Genomic DNA, 16,468 nt, shown 5'->3' with positions numbered 1-16,468 from the left:
TTTATTTTAATTTATATCAAACAATAGTTTAATACTAAATGAGTGATATAATTAAATCAAAGGAAAACTTACACAAATGTAAGAAAACAGCAAATCTAAACGATCGTAAAACTTACACAAATGTCAAACAAACAACAAATTTTGAAAAAAAAAATCGTTTAGATTTGGAACCTCAAATCTAAACGACCGTGTAGCCAAATCTAAACGATCGTTTATCAAATTTTAAAAAAAAATCGTTTAGATTTGGAACCCCAAATCTAAACGATCGTGTAGACAAATATAAACGATTTTCTAGCCAAATCTAAACGATCGTATACCAAATTTTAAAAAAAAATCGTTTAGATTTGGAACCCTAAATTTAAACAATCGTGTAGCCAAATCTAAACGATCATGTAGCCAAATCTAAACGATCTTCTAGCCAAATCTAAACGATCAAAATTGTTCTATACAGTGTAAATACTTTGCTGTTTTTTTATATTTTTAAAAAGACCCCTAAATCAAAATCTAAAATTTACTTTACGTGTAACTAGATCGGCTACTCATGTAGTTAGTCAGTATAGGTACATGTTCAACCTTCTTCAGCGTGATCAGGCATGTCGATACTGAAATTTTAATTTATTTATTCATTAGTAAACATATATTTATTTATTTTTAATGTAATGTGTGATGTTTCAGATTATCTGGGAGCCTTACAAAGATGTGATTGATAATTTTTCAAATTTTTATAAGAACGGTCAAGATATATGGCGGACCATTAATCCTCTCATATGTTTCCATATTGGTGAGTGGCATCATCCCGATAGGGTGCTTAGACAATTTGACCTTAAACAAAATATCCCATCAGTATGCAATACTGAGCCACTTCTACATAACATTGACTTGAGAGTTACATATTGGTCCAACAGGGTTGCACATTTAGTAGTGCGATGGCAATCTCGTAGAAGATTTATGACAATAGGAGTTTCGATTCAGCAATTTGATATGGATGTAACTCAAGAATACATCCATTGGTATAATAATATTACGAGGCTCTACATCACTCGACCAGGAGCAGCCGTGGGCCATCTGGTACATATTTAAATATTGTATAATTACTTAAATTATTTATTCAATTAAATATTTCTAATTTTTTTTACAATTTACAGAGATCGAACAACGTAAGACTTCGTGATGTAGCAGATGATCCACAACAAGTCCTTGATTTATTTAATAATAATGAGAGGTACATGAAGGAGATACATAATATGTACGATCTACCTATTGTACCTCCACTAGTTCATAGGGGACGTGTTCGAGTGGAAGAAGATGAACTCGATGAAGTTTACCATAATGTGGAAGAAATGCCTCATACGACACAAACATAGAGCCAAACTGGTTATGGTAGTCCGATGAAGATGATGTCAACATTTGGAGCAGGATATTGTGATTCTGAGGTCGATACAAGATATTATGATGCAGGGGTCGGTCCATCGTCTTCATACATGGATGTCGGTCCATCTAATTCTTACATGCATGGACATGGACGTGGCTATTGGAAACATAACGAATATCTGTATCATGAAGCACCTGCAGATGTATCAGATCGATAAGAGTACCAACAAGAACCAGAGAACCAAGAGGACCGAGAACAACATAGAGTTCAGAGTCGACGTCGACAACCAGCTCGAAATCGACGACGTCTGAGTTGTGGAACACATTAATTTTCTTTTACCAATCAAATAAATGTAATTTGGTTATTAAAAATGATTTTAATTTATATTTAATTTTTTAATTACGCGTCATTATTAAAAACGGTGCATCTAATTATTTAATTATTTAGAAATATTCATATAAATTTTAATATTGAAATTTAAATTTATTTGACAAAGCTATTAAAATGAATACAAAGGAGACAGAAATTTAAATTAAAAAAAGAATTATCAATGTCTTGGGTTCAACCCAAGACATTGGAGAGAGAATAAAACTACCACATTCTTCTAAATATTTTCAAAACTACAATATATTAATAATTATTTTCCAAAACTACAATATTTATTCAAATTTCATAGATGATTTTGTCCAAAGTTTTTTCTTTAAATAGATGATTACGTATTACATTCTAGAATATTATAAAATGATTAATAAAACAAAAACAAAGTCTTTTATCTAAACGAATCTTTTCTATTTATTTCAAATAAATATTCACAAATTTCCAAAACTCTCAAAGCTTTTACTCAAATATAATTTCCTTTTCAATATTTTCATCCGGGTCATAGTGGACCATGATACAATAATAATAACAATAATAATAATAATAATAATAATAATAATATTATTATTATTATTATAACCATGATGATGAGGATGATGATGAACATACAAACATCCAAAAACAAGAATGTGCTGAAAACATAAAAATCAAAACCAAATCTCATTGCCATTTTCATACAGAATTTCAGAAACCAATCAATCACAAAAATAAGAAACTCATGGCGGAGGAGAAGAACAACGACACATTAAGGTTCGGAAGTTCCATTCTAGTACCTTCCGTTCAAGAGTTAGCCAAACACCCCATCACCGAAATCCACATCGATACATCCGCCCCGATCTCCCCCACCACTCCCCCATCTCCTCCGACGCTTCCCAAATCCCCGTCATCGACATGTACAACTTGTGCTCCCATGATACAATGGATTCCGAGTTGTCTCGCCTTCACTCCGCCTGCAAAATTTGGGGATTCTTTCAGGTTCGTAATATCTCCTCTCTCTCTCTCTCTCTTTCTATGTGTTTAACTAATGACAGGAATCTGAAAATAGTATGTGAAATTGAAATTAATTACAGTTGGTGAAGCACGGAGTGAGCGATTCGTTGATGGAGAGAATGAAGATGGAAACTCAGAAATTGTTCGAACTTCCGATTGAAGAGAAGAAAAAGCTATGGCAGAGAGAAGGTGATGTAGAAGGATTTGGACAAGCTTTCGTTAGAAGTGAAGAACAAAAATTGGATTGGTGTGATATTTTCTTCATGGCTACATCGCCTTTACATTTCAGGAATCCCCGACTGTTTCAAAATCTCCCTCTCTCTTTGAGGTCCGATAATTCCTTCCATTACAAAACCTTTTAAGTGATTCTCAAACTCATAATTATAATCATAGAAATTGAACTCCGGACTCACTCTAAACAAAATTAATCTTGTAATTTAAGCAAGTGGGAATCAAAAGAAATAATCCATTATGGGTTAAAACAATGTTGATTAATTTAATTAATATTAAAAGAAGAATTAGGAAATAATATCGAAAAATATCTACGCTGCTCTAGAGTGTCCTGAATGGAAAAATGCTGTTATGGAAGAGATGAAGGTTCTTGAAAAGAATAGAACTTGGGAGATGTGTGCTCTACCCAAGGAACATAAAACTGTAGGATGCAAATGGGTGTTCTCTCGCAGATGGTACACTTGATAGACACAAGACAAGGTTAGTTGCAAAGGGGTTTACTCAGACATATGGTATTGACTATTCAGAAACCTTTTCTCCAGTTGCTAAGTTGAATATTGTTAGAGTCTTGCTATTTGTTGTTGTGAACAAAGATTGGCCTCTGTACCAGCTGGATGTTAAGAATGATTTTTTGAATGGAGACCTTGTGGAGGAAGTCTACATGAGCCCACGCCAAGATTTGAAACCCAATTTGGTCAGCAGGTGTGTAAACTCCAAAAATTCGTATATGATCTGAAACAGTCTCCGAGAGCATGGTTTGGCAGATTATCACTTGCATTCATCATCAACATTGGCGACATCTTGGAGGTAATTTCATACTCTCCCTCTGATGCCCATTGCATCCTTTTTTTTCTAACTAAAAGCCCTTAAATTATAAAAAATGATCATCAATTTGCCGTTTGGGTAAAAATCTCTTAACTTTAAAAAATTGTTAAACTTTAAAAAATGTTCAAAAACACAGCATTTTAAGTTTTGTTTAAAAAATATCTTTGAATTATCTAGTAATTACACTAAAGTAAAGCTATAGTTTTAAATTTTCATCTATATGTGGATATTTTTTGTGATATTTTCACATTTTCATATGATAAAAGGGGTGAATCGATTTCCATTACATCATACAAAATTCATGAATCACAAGAAAAATAAACCAAAAAATGATATTAATATAAATATAATATAAATAATAGACAATTCTACTTATTTGAAAAAAAATTATTTGCTAATTTAAAATTATTTTTTGAATTTGTTGTTTTCATAATTTTTTAGAAATATTTCTTGAAGCAAAAAATTCTACAAATTTAAGACTTCTATGTATCAATCAATATTGGTATCTTAAACCTTGGTTAAAACATAAAATTCCACAAAATTTCACAAAGTTTTAAAAAAAATCTCCTTAAAACAATAACTAGTTAAATTATATATATAAAAAAATCTCACATTTATAATCAAATAAAAAAAATTAGATTATCACTATGTATTAATAATCAAATGGATTTTTTATTTGACAACTAATTATATCTTAATTATAACAAAAACTATTGAAATTGGTTAATAATCAAATAAATTTAAAACTATGGTTTTAACTTAAAATTAATTTTGATTTTATTTGGTAAGAAAATTTGTGTAAATTTTGGATTAATGAAACTATTTTTTAAGCTCAAGAGTATTTTTGAAACTTTTTAATGGTTACGTTCAAGGATTTGGGAAATCTGAGCTTGTGTGGGGAATTGTTCACTTTTGGCCTAAGTGAAGTCGGACTCTCCTAGTTCCTAGAGTTAAGTTGGTTGGAACAAGTAGAATGCATTGTGCTCCCTCAGTATTAGAGCTTGTGTGGGAACTCTTCACTTTTCGCCTATGCGAAATCATACCTTCCAAGTACCTAGAGTTAAGTTAGTTAGGCCAAGTAAAATGCGATAGGCTTCTTTAATATCAGAGCTTGTGTGGGGAACTCTTCACTTTTGGCCTTAGCGAAACCAGACCTTCCTAGTTTCTAAAATTTAGTTGGTTAGGTCAAGTAGAATGCATTGGGCTCCCTCAGTATCAGAGCTTGGGTGGTGAACTTTTCACTTTTGGCTTAAGCGAAATCAAACCTTCCTAGTTCCTAGAGTTAACTTGGTTAGGCCAAGTAGAATGTGTTGGGCTCCTTTAATATCAGAGCTTGTGTAGGAAACTCTTCACTTTCGGCCTACGCGAAACCAAACCTTTCTAGTTGCTAGAGTTAAGTGGGTTTGGCCAAGAAGAATGCAGTGGGCTCTCACAGTATCAGAGCTTGGGTAAGGAACTTTTCACTTTTGGTCTACGTGAAACCAGACCTTCCTAGTTCCTAGAGTTAAGTTGGTTAGGCCAAGTAGAATGCGTTGGGCTTCCTGAGTATAAGAGCTTGTGTGGGGAACTCTTTACTTTTGGCCTACGCAAAACCAGACCTTCCTAGCTCCTAGAGTTAAGTTGGTTAGGTCAAGTAGATTGTTTTGGGCTCCTCAGTATCAGAGCTTGTGTGGGGAATTGTTCACTTTTGGTCTAAGTGAAGTCGGACTCTCCTAGTTCCTAGAGTTAAGTTGATTGGAACAAGTAGAATGGGTTGGGCTTCCTCAGTATCAGAGCTTGTGTAAGGAATTCTTTACTTTTGGACTAAGCGAAACTGAACCTTCCTAGTTCCTTGAATTAAGTTGGCTAGGGCAAGTAGAATGCGTTGAGCTCCCTCAGTATCAGAGCTTGTGTGGGAAACTCTTCACTTTTTACTTAAGCAAAACCAAACCTTCCTAGTTCATAAAGTTAAGTTAGTTAGGCCAAGTAGAATGCGTCAGGCTCCCTCAGTATCAGTGCTTGCATGGGGAATTCTTCACTTTTGGCGTAAGCGAAATGGAACCTTCCTAGTTCCTAGAGTTAAGTTGGTTAGGCCAAGTAGAATGCTTTGGCATCCCTTAGTATTAGAGTTTGTGTGGGAAATTCTTCACTTTTTGCCTAAACGAAATCGGACCTTTCTAGTTCCTAGAGTTAAGTTGGTTAGGCCAAGTAGAATGCGTTGGCCTTTCTCAGTATTAGAGCTTGTGTGGGGAACTCCTCACTTTTAGCCTAAACGAAACCAGACCTTCTTAGTTCCTAGAGTTAAGTTGGTTAGGTCAAGTAGAATGCGTTGGGCTCCCTTAGTATTAGAGCTTATGTGAGGAACTCTTCACTTTTGGCTTAAGCAAAATTAGACCTTCCTAGTTCCTAGAGTTAAGTTTGTTAGTCCAAGTAGAAGCATTGGGCTCCCTCAGTATCAAAGCTTGTGTGGGGAACTCTTCACTTTTAGCCTAAGCGAAACCAGACCTTCCTAGTTGCTAGAGTTAACTTGGTTAGGCCAAGTAGAATGCATTGGGCTCCCTCAGTATCAGATTTGGAGGAGGACAGGGCAAAGAACCCAATGTTGAGTATTCGAGAGAGGCGACAAAGGACTCTTTTCTTTTCTTTCTTTGTCGTTTCTTTGTATGTAATTTAATAGTATTTCTTTATATTTCATATGCTATGTACATTGGGACTCATAGATCACAGATTAAAGAGGAAGATCCAAAAGAAGATAGCTGGGAACAATCTCTTGAAATCCCCTACTGAAAGATCTAATACCGTACCGCTGCATCTTAGCTCTCAAGCTAGAAGGATCCAAAAACTCACTCAAGAATTGAAGCAATTTCTTGAGCAAAGAATTGGGCGCGGGACCCAGTTTTAGCAGTAAAATAAGACGAAGAAAGGCACTTACCGCTCATCCACACTCTTGCAGTATGTCCGAAGGGCAATACTCGTGCGAAGTAGTTGAGCATCTGAGATCACTATATTCGTGCGATAGTGAAGGTTTCTGAACGAAGTTACGATCCTTGTTTTCTTTTCTCTTGCTCTTTTCATTCCCTTGGACAACACAAAAAATCATCTCATTTGACGTTGGAGCCTGAACGAAGGGTGTTCTTTCGGAATCAGAAGGGTAGGAACATCCCACAGAGCGAGCAATGACTCATCACCTCCAAAAACTAAGTAGAAAAGAGATATTCAAACCTATCCTCTCTGGTTTCTACCTCGTCAAGCTGCAAAAGGGTAAAGCTATTTTTCAAGGGTATGAAATATGCGAGAACAAAGGCGAGATGTAATTGAAAAGGAGTAGGGAGAAAGAGGAACATCAGCGGAATTTTCAAAGGATTCAAGAAGAATCCTTCGTCACCTGCAAAAGTTATAATAAGAATAGTCATTTTTCCTTTAGCCCACCAAAGAAATCCTTAAGCCACCCTTTTTTAACATACTTATCAGAAGTCTTTTCTGTGTACTTGGCGAGCCGTAGACAAAGAGTTGTCTTCTCTTTATGGGTCGATGGAAGACTTGATTGGTGGCTATCCAATGATGCATTAGGTACTTTTCTTGCAATTCCTCGGTGGTCTATTCTCCGGAAGACAGGATCAAGGGCTGTTGTAGAGGTTAAAGGGAGGGAATGAGTGACCCCCAAGGGGAGGTCTAGCCATCTTGAGCCTTTAGTATCAGTCTCAGTTGGTGGCATCCCCGTTGGTCTTTAGAAGGTGCTTTGATTTCATTCAAATCTTTCTATCCTTTCGTCACCAAAGTCCAGTCCAAGAAGACGAGTATAAAGAATAATGGGAATGCCAACCAAAAAAGGTAGAGGTTGGATACCAAATCTTTTGTGAAGTCAAAGGACGGTAGCAATGAGGGTTCAAGCAAAGACTTCCAAGTGAGCATGGTAGAATATAAAGCCACTACGCGGAACATGGAGTGGGCAGCATGCTCTTTTGGGAATGCATTGGATTTTCACGAGGAAGAAAGCGGAATTCCATTACCTCTTTCCAAAGCTAGGGTATAGAAAGATCTCAAGTTTACGACTCATTCGTAGGAGAGGAGTCGTCAGAAGGAGATCTTGGGGTTCCCCTTTCTAGTACCCACTTCGTGGGCAGCTGCTTCGCTTCTTTCTCTCACACTCCTATTCTTTGAGTGGTTTGAAGTCATTCTCAAATTCTTTGAGCTATCCAAAGTCTTATTAGTGGAATTCATGAGTCCTTCGGACCCGTCAAAAGGTTTTTCAAGTTTCTTGAAAAAGCGTCGAATTGTCCCCACATTCGTGGCTACCAATTCTTCCAACTTTTCCTTCTAGAGTGTCGACTCTTGCCAACAACTCTTGTATCGGTAATCCTTCGACATGGCTAGCCACCGCATCGATCGTATCATCTTTCTCACAAATTTCTTCGAGACGGGACTCCAAGAAACGGATGGAGTCGGAAACTTCCACTAAGTAGAGCATCTACTCTTCCAGCTCTACTAGTTAGTCTTTATGGGCCTTGCCCAATTGATTCGTCGCCGACATGTTTCAATCTTAACTGTCGATTAGCCAATTTGGCTCTGATACCACTTGTCACAATCTAACCCTTCAAACACGATTATGTAACACTTGTTCTGCTCGGTCAGCAAGTCAGCCGTTTAAATTTTGAAATCCTTGGACAAACTCGCGATATGATGTAGCCTCCCTTCATGTTCTTAAGAAATTTTTTTTATAAAATGTGAGACAGAGGAAATCATTGAAAACATCATAAATGAAAGCGTTGAAGACTGTCAGTTGCAAAAGAAAAGCTTAGTTTGCAAAGAGTGCGACAAGGCTTGGTCGGAGATTCAACTACTATGCCTCCCCTATAGTACATTTTTAACATTTGTAGCCTTGGCAGACTTGCATATGAAAATATCGAAACACACACTCTAGTTCGACGACACGAAAATGAAAGTAATAGACTAAACAATAAAGAAAACATAAAGACAAGATAAATTATGGGTTTTTGGACATGCGACCATACACAAACAACCCCTGAACAAGCATGTTCGTGACATTCTCCCCCTCCTAAATAGTTGACGTCCCTGTCAACTGGCGAAGCTTGAATTCTTCTATATTCTGGTCCAGGCTTCTAGATCTTCGACACGTTCCCAACTGGTTTCTTTCACAGGAAGGTTCTTCCACCTAAACAACGCCAATGCGTGCTCTCCACGGCCACGCTACACGCAGCATCGTGCACGCAACACTCTACGTGCACGCCCATGTCTGCCTAAGGCCCAAACGATCCTATATGCTTCTAGAACTTTCGATGATGGATGGGAAGGCTCGAGGAGACTCCAGATGGCCCGCGAACGCCTGAGATGGTGCTGGAATGCGCGTAAGAGGGCTGGATGGCTTATGTTGGTGCGTGCCCAACCTAGTGCCAAGGGAATACTTGTCCAAGGTATTATTTACCTATGGCCGTATGCCCGAATACCCCTAAATCACTTTATCTTTATGTCTTAAAAGTAGTCTAGGTTAATTCTATCGTTTTCGTGTCGTCGAGCTACAGTGTGACATTTCGGCTTTTTCATATGCAAGTCTGCCAAGGTCAAAAATCTCAACATGTACTATAGGGGGTACCTGAGTAGTCTGACCCCCGCCCAAGCCTTGTCGCACTCTTTGCAAGCTAAGCTATTTTCTTTTCAATTGACAGTCTTCAATGCTTTCTTTCATGATGTTTTCAACTATTTACTTTCTCTCTCTCGTTTTATAAAAACATTTTCCCGAGAACGTGGAGGAAGGCTACATTATACCGCGAGTTTGTCCGTGGATTTCGAATATTGAACGGGTGACTTGTTGACTGAGCAGAACAAGTGCCGCATAATCGTGTTTGAAGAGTTACGATTGTGACAAGTGGTATCAGAGCAAAATTGGCTAGTTGATAATAAGACTGAAATATGTCGTCGGCGAATCCATCGGGCAAGGCCCAAAGAGACCGACTGGTAGAGCTCGAGGAGCAGATGCTCTACCTAGCTAAAGTTCTCGACTCCATACGCTTCTTGGAGTCCCGTCTCGAAGAGATTACTGAGAAAACTGACATAATCGATGTGGTAACTGGCCGTGTCGAAGGATTACCAATACAAGAGTTGTTGGCAAGAGTCGACACTCTAGAAGGAAACATTGGAAGAACTGTTAACTACGAATATGTGGACAGTTCGTCGGGCTTTGTTGACCACATGGAAGAACATGTCAATGTGGTAGATAGCTCCCAGAAGACACTCTTAGAGTTGATAAATAGCATGTCGGAGGATTTTTGAGCCACCTTCGATGTCGTCAGAAATGAAATCGTAGATGTGAATGCGAGATTGAACCTCACAATGCGAGTAATCGCAAACCAAGCTCCAACTGGAGGAGCAATTCCGGTTAGTAGAGTGAAGATTCCGGAACCAAAGCCCTTCTGTGGGGCAAGAGATGCAAAGGCCTTGGAAAACTATATTTTTGACCTCGAGCAGTACTTTAGGGCCACAAACACGGTTATCGAGGAAGCCAAAGTTACATTGGCAATGATGCACCTGTCTAAGGATGCCAAGCTATGGTAGAGGTCCCGGTATGTTGACATGCAAGAGGGACGTTGTGCGATAGATACTTAAAACGCTATAAAAAGAGAACTCCGCTCACAGTTCTTCCCCGAAAATGTTGAGATTTTGGCTCGACGAAAGTTGCGTGAGCTAAAACACACTAGTAGTATTCGGGAGTACGTGAAACAATTTGCGGGCTTCATGTTAGACATTCGCGATATGTCAGAAAAAGACAAAATTTTCTGTTTTGTCGAAGGGCTGAAACCTTGGGCCAAGACCAAGTTATATGAACAAAGGGTCCAAGACCTCACGTCAGCGTATGCAGCATCCAAACGGTTGTTTGATCTGATCAGTGACTCTCAAGATGTGAGACGTCACTAAAGTTCCTCACCTGGAAGGAATAGAAATAGTCGTCCGAGTTCTCCCAAAGCTGTCGGGGGAGACAAACGTTCTGGTAATTAAAGACCGAAAACCTTACCAGCCAACCACAGAGAACACATGGCGAAGGCTGAATAATCAAAGCCCACCCAAGCATCCCTCAGTTGTTTCATATGTGAGGGGCCACATCTGGCAAGAGAATGCCCGAATAAAATCGACTTCCATGCGTTTCAGGCGTCATTAATCAGGATTCAGATGATAAGTCGAATCAAGCTGAGGGTGAAGTGGGCCAGATAGATGGAGGAGAAAAGACTCGAATAGGGGCCATAAAATACATGTCGTCTCTCCAGAAAAAGTCAGGGGAGAGACACGTACCAACAAAAGGGGGCTTATTGTATGTTGATACCTGGATTAACCAAAAACAAACTAAGAGTACTATGGTTGATTCTGGTACAACTCATAACTTTATAACAGAGGCAGAGGCCAGACGTCTAAACCCTAAACCCGAATACCCCTAAATCGCTTTATCTTTATGTCTTAAAAGTAGTCTAGGTCAATTCTTTCGTTTTCGTGTCTTCGAGCCACAGTGTGACATTTCGGCTTTTTCATATGCAAGCCTGCCAAGGCCAAAAATCTCAATATGTACTATAGGGGGTACCTGAGTAGTCCGACCCCTGTCCAAGCCTTGTTGCACTCTTTGCAAGCTAAGCTATTTTCTTTACAATTGACAATCTTCAATGCTTTCTTTCATGATGTTTTCAACTATTTACTTTCTCTCTCCCGTTTTATAAAAATATTTTCTCGAGAACATGGAGGGAGGCTACATCATATCGCGAGTTTGTCTACGGGTTTCGAATATTGAACGGTTGACGTGTTGACTGAGCAGAACAAGTGTCGTACAATCGTGTTTGAAAGTTACGATGGTGACAAGTGGCATCAGAGCCAAATCGGCTAATTGACGATAAGATCGAAACATATCGTCTGCAAATCCATCGGGCAAAGCCCAGAAAGACCGACTAGTAGAGCTAGAAGAGTAGATGCTCTACCTTGTCAAAGTTCCCGACTTCATCCACTACTTGGAGTCTCGTCTTGGTGAAATTTCTGAGAAAACTGATATAATCGACGCGGTAGCTGGCCGTGTCGAAGGATTACCGATACAAGAGTTGTTGGCAAGAGTCGACACTCTAGAAGCAAATGTTGGAAGACTTGGTAACTACGAATATGGAGACAGTTCGTCGGGCTTTGTTGCCCACATGGAAGGACGTGTCAACGAGGTAGATAACGCTAAAAAAACCCTCTTAGAGATGATAAACGGCATGTCAGAGGATTTTCGAGCTATCCTCGATGTCATTAGAAATGAAATCGCAGATGTGAACACAAGAATGAGTCTCACAATGCGAGCAATGGCAAACCAAATTCCGGTTGGAGGAGCAGTTCCCGTTACTAAGGTGAAGGTTCCGGAACCTAAGCCCTTCTGTGGGGTGAGGGATGCAAAGGCCTTAGAGAACTTCATATTTGATCTCAAACAGTACTTCAAGGCCACAAACACAGTCACCGAAGAAGCCAAAGTGACTGTTCTCACGAGATTTCTGAAGAAATTTGATCCGTGGAGTTGAACTTGTGTTGATGTTGTATTTAGGTTGATTTGATGCGATGTGGTTCGATCTCTAGAATTTGATCCTCTGATTCTCTCTCGACTGGATGCTTATGTTTGATTTGAGAAAGCGAAGCACGTGATGTTCTTGAAGTTGGAGTCTTGGAAGAAATCTTGTATCTTCAAAGGAGCTTCAATCTTCGAAGGTGTTCTTGAAGTTGGAGACTTGGAAGAAGGCTTGTATCTTCAAAGGAGCTTCAATCTTCGAAGGTGTTCTTGAAGTTGAAGACTTGGAAGAAATCTTGTATCTTCAAAGGAACTTCAATCTTCGAAGGTGTTTTTGGAGTCTTGGAAGAAAGTTATATCTTCAAAGGAGCTTCAGAGTTGAGGAGTCTTCTATCTCTTGGGAGAATTCTCAAAGGAGCTTCAGAGTTGAGGAGTCTTCTATTTCTTGTGAAAATTCTCTTTAGACCTTTTGAAGTCAAAAATTTGTCTCCCCACAAATGAAGAGAACTCCTCTATTTATAGAGTTCCCTGATGGGCTTTTATGGACTTGAACATGTTCTGGTCCATGGACCATACCCATTGGCTCAATCACATGGATTTGTGTCATATTTTATTTTATGCTAAATTAAGCTTATTTTTTGGCTCAATTGAATTTTAGTCTAACTAAATAATATTTAATTGAACCAAAATAATTAATTTGATCCAATTGCCATAATAAAGACACCTAACATCATTAGAATTGTCCAATTTGTCTTTAAATTTAATTTGGGACACATGTCAATTTTTAGTTAATCCTAAATACAATTGTTTTAGTAAATGATGTGGAAATTTGTGATTGGTTCCAAAATTTCTTATTCAACAAATGCCCCCTTTCGAGATTTACGCACATGTATGGGTGGGTGAATCTCGAAAAGATGAATTTAAAGTCCAAATACGAGCATTTTTTTTGCTCAATCTGACATATCCAATTAATCAAACTATGAATTTAGTACATGAGTTTGATTTAAATTTGAAATAAGAGTTGGGATATGACCAATCCTTAATTTGAGAAAAGTTTAAGGCTTTATTCCTAACTTAGTTTTGTTTTGAGGATAAAAATTTGATGATTTTTTTTAATAAAATTTGGAACCATATTTTAATTTGAGATAAATATGAGATTTCTAGCATACCCTAATTTGACCTTATATGCTGACCGATTTTAATATTGGGATAAAATGACCAAATTTAATTTTGAGATAAATATAAAATCTCAATCTTGGGATAAAGTTGGTTTTATGGATCCAATTTAAATTTAAGATAAAACAGATGGAGATAAAATCTAAATTTAAATTTTAATTTAGGGGTAAAATCTAAACTTTGAAATATTCAAATATGCTTAATTATCTCAAAAAGTGGAACTCGAGATTTTATTCCAAGAATAACACAAGATAATTGAATTTTAATTTATTTTTTTTATAAATAAAGTCATTAAAATATGTTTAAATATCTCAAAAAATGGAATTCGAGATTTTATTTCAAGATAAAATAACATAAGATAATTCACTTTTAATTTTAAAAAAAATAAAAATATTAAAATATGTTTAAATATCTCAAAAGTGAAATCCGAGATTTTATTTCAAGATAAAATAACATAAGATAATTCACTTTTAATTTTATTTTATTATTTAATAATTCCAAATCCTTTTAGGAATTTGATTTGTTAGCCTTATAAATAGACTCATACCTTAATCATTCTTTACTCATCAAGCAGAACAAAGGTACGAGAAAAACAACTTCTCTTTTCCTTTTTTTTTCTTTTTTTTTTCAAACCTTTGAAGGTCCCATGCAAGTATATATGACTCATCGACGTTCTACTTCTTTGACCATCAACTTCTTAGGGTTTGTCCATGATAGACATGCAACTCTATCATGACACCCTCTTGCTTCTTAGGGTTTGTTCATGATAGACACGCAACTCTATCATGACACTCTCGTGCTTCTTAGGGTTGTCAATGATAGACACGCAACTCTATCATGACACCCTCTTGCTTTTTAGGGTTTGTTTATGATAGACACACAACTCTATCAGGACACCCTCCTAGGGTTTATTCACGATAGACATGTCACTCTATCATGACGCCCTCTTGCTTCTTAGGGTTTGTTCATGATAGACATGTCACTCTATCATGACGCCCTCCTCCGTCTACTTTGCTTCATATATTCTTTGCTTCAAGATCATGTCATCAGCACTAAATTGCTTCCAGTGAACTTCATTGGCAGAACGATGTTTGTTCGAAGTCTGACACCTCGTAGTACTTTCAGATAGAAATCAACCAAGAGAGAGATGGACTTGACTGTGCCGCATTGAAGATGAAGATCGACTGCGCCGCATTGAAGATGATCATCGTGTGTACTGCATTGAAGAGGATGATCGTCTACGTTGCGTTGCATAGAAGATGATGATCGTCTACGTCGCATTGAAGTGATGATCGTCTACGCTGCGATATTGAAGATGATGATCGCCCGCGTCACGTTGCATTGAAGATGATGATTGTCTGCGTCGTTCTACATTGAAGATGATGATCGCGCGCGCCACACTAAAGATGATGATCACCTGTGTCGCATTGAAGATGATGATTGCTTGCGTCGCATAAAGATGAAGATGTTGATCGCCTCGGCTACAACACATGTGAGAAAATGAAGATGATGCTCTTCTCGGTTGCAACGTTCTAAGATGACGATCTTATCTGTTGTAACATATTTGAGACGACGACCTTCTCGGCTGCAACATTTTTTGGGACGACGACATTCTCGACTACAACATATTTGAGACGACGATCTTCTCAGCTGCAACCTATTTGAGACGACGATCTTCTCGATTGTAACATATTTGAGATGATCATCCTCTTGATGCAATCTATTGGAGATGAGGATCTTTTTACTGCAACATATTTGCGATGATGAGCTTCTCGGTTGCAACACATGTGTGAAGATGAAGATCCTCTCAGCTGCAACACATGGAAAGATCCTCGTCTGCAACATATCGAAGAGGAGTAGAGCTCGCTAGTCAACATTTTAGAGAGAGGCAAAGCTGCACCTGCAACGATGAAGTTTAAAGCTTTTGAACTTGAACTTGAAGAAGCAACGGCGAAGTTTCTTGAGGAAGATGAAGCTAGCTATCTTAAGAAGGTAGACAATTAAACATCTCTGTTGTCACCAAAGAAGCCACCGAGGCCTAGCTACGGTTCATAAGAGTCTGGAGGCTACACGCAAAGATTTTAAGAACTTTAAGGGGAAGCTTTAACTTTTGTCCCCATTCTTTTTTTTCTCTTTCGTTGTATTCTTGTAAATGCAAAATTTTTGTTGAATGGTAATGAAAATGTTCTTATTCTGGTGTGTCTGCTCCTGAATTTCATTTTTTACTGTTTATGCATCCTTTACTATACGCTTACATCATCACAACGAAGAATAATATATATATATATATTTAAATTTTGCGTGTGGCTGAACTTAAAGTGAACTTTAAGCTGGCTATGTACCCTTTTTATAACATACCCTTTTTATAACATAGGGATCAAGTCATAACGTAGTTCAATTTTTTTTTTTTGCCATTCACCTTTTAATCTCTTGTGGGCTAGGAGCACCATGCAGTTTAGGCTCTTGCAATAAGGAGCTTTGCATATTTAGAAACTTTTATTTTCATCAAGAATTTTCTCATCTCCTTCGTTTATGGGATTGGTAAAAATAATAAATCTTGGTTTCACGATCAAGGAACCTTCTGTATTTATGTCAACAGACAATTTCCTCTTCATGCGTGATGGAACACGACTGTGAATCTTATCGTTGCCATTTTCTTCATGAAATGGTTTTGCCTTCAAAGATTTCATCTCTCTTTGTTGTTGATCGTTTATCATCTTTAGACGATCAAAAGAAGATGTTGAAGGTCGATCTTTCTTCGATGTGGAGATACTTAGCCTTTTGAAAGCTGAAGTTCGAGTGTAAGTAGACGTTAGACATTGGTTTTCTTCTTCTTTCGTGGCCATACTCAATCTTTGAAAGACTGAAGATCGAGTAGTTAAAGGTTTGATACGATCAAAGACAGAAGTCCTTTGCTTAATTTCATTTGAATTGACTACTTCTTCATAAGAATCATAATTGTTGTCGACTTCTACTATGCTGGTAGTATG

The 16,468-nt window shown here is 37.7% G+C and overlaps 2 long non-coding RNA genes across 2 annotated transcripts; one reads left to right on the top strand and one right to left on the bottom strand.

The window, feature by feature from the left end:
* Nucleotides 1–2,380: 2,380 nt before the first annotated feature.
* LOC127150280 (uncharacterized) lies at nt 2,381–2,959 on the bottom strand. The gene is made up of 2 exons (XR_007822510.1): nt 2,819–2,959; nt 2,381–2,700 (listed from the first exon to the last, which is right to left on the bottom strand). It is a non-coding gene; the product is annotated as an uncharacterized LOC127150280 (long non-coding RNA).
* Nucleotides 2,584–15,644, top strand: LOC107992300 (uncharacterized). The gene is made up of 3 exons (XR_007822509.1): nt 2,584–2,725; nt 2,821–3,778; nt 14,562–15,644. It is a non-coding gene; the product is annotated as an uncharacterized LOC107992300 (long non-coding RNA).
* The last annotated feature ends 824 nt before the right edge of the window (nt 15,645–16,468 follow it).

The sequence above is a fragment of the Cucumis melo genome, chromosome 7 (assembly GCF_025177605.1).
Source record: "Cucumis melo cultivar AY chromosome 7, USDA_Cmelo_AY_1.0, whole genome shotgun sequence".
Lineage (NCBI taxonomy): Eukaryota > Viridiplantae > Streptophyta > Magnoliopsida > Cucurbitales > Cucurbitaceae > Cucumis > Cucumis melo.
The sequence above is the reverse complement of the archived record's forward strand: the minus strand, read 5'-3'. Positions and strand labels throughout refer to the sequence as shown.